The sequence below is a fragment of the Neovison vison genome, chromosome X, assembly GCF_020171115.1.
Source record: "Neovison vison isolate M4711 chromosome X, ASM_NN_V1, whole genome shotgun sequence".
Classification (NCBI taxonomy): Eukaryota; Metazoa; Chordata; class Mammalia; order Carnivora; family Mustelidae; genus Neogale; species Neogale vison.
The window spans coordinates 130,061,612-130,062,873 of record NC_058105.1 but is presented as its reverse complement, the minus strand read 5'-3'; positions in this window follow the sequence as shown (position 1 = coordinate 130,062,873).

Here is a 1,262-nt window from a genome sequence, read left to right as displayed (position 1 = left end):
TGTGTGGGAGCCAGGACTCAGACTTGTGGGGGATTCAGCCTGCTCACCTCTTGTGCCTTTGGGGAGGAATCAAATGCACTTGTCCAGAACCATGATACAGGCAATGCCATCCTACAGCATAGCCTTGAAGGAACTATGCCATCTACATCATCACATTGTCTTTGCAGTCGATATTTTCCTTTTTTATAATGTAATTGTTGCAAACTCACCAGTCAGCTATAAATCATAGAGCAGCTCTCCTTCCCTGTCAGCTAGAATCCAAGCTTCAGGTGACAAAGTCATGTCCCCAGCATTTCATGATTTACTTCCTCCTATGTTGCAAGAACTTCACCTGGAAAACCTGCATTTTCTGACCTACCTTAGATGCACCTTGTCAGGACTTCAGTCCAAGAGTTACCTTTTCCAAGACGCCCCTTGGAGGATATGAACAGACATTTCTGCAAAGAAGACATCCAGATGGCCAACAGACACATGAAACAGTGCTCCACATCACTCAGCATCAGGGAAATAAAATCAAAACCACAATGAGATACCACCTCACACCAGTCAGAATGGCTAAAATTAACAAGTCAGGAAATGACAGATGCTGGCGAGGATGAGGAGAAAGGGGAACCTCCTACACTGTTGGTGGGAATGCAAGCTGGTGCAACCACTCTGGAAAACAGCATGGAGGGTCCTCAAAAAGTTGAATATAGAGCTACCCCATGACCCAGCAATTGCACTACTGGGTATTTACCCTAAAGATACAAACGTAGTGATCTGAAGGGGCACATGCACCTGAATGTTTATAGCAGCAATGTCCATGATAGCCAAACTATGGAAAGAACCTAGATGTCCATCAACAGATGAATGGATAAAGAAGATGTGGCACATATATACAATGGAATACTATGCAGTCATCAAAATAAATGAAATCTTGCCATTTGCAAAGACATGGATGGAACCAGAGCAAATAAGCAAAATAAGTCAATCGGAGAAAGACAATTATCATATGATCTCCCGGATATGAGGAAGTAGAGATGCAAATTGGGGGCTTGGGGGGTAGGAAAAGAATAAATGAAACAAGATGGGATCGGGAGGGAGACAAACCATAAGAGACTCTTAATATCACAAAACAAACTGAGGGTTGCCGGGGGAGGGGGGTAGGGAGAGGATGGTGGGGTTATGGATATTGGGGAGGGTATGTGCTATGATAGTGCTATGAAGTGTGTAAACTTGATGATTCACAGACCTGTACCCCTGGGGCTAATAATACACTATAT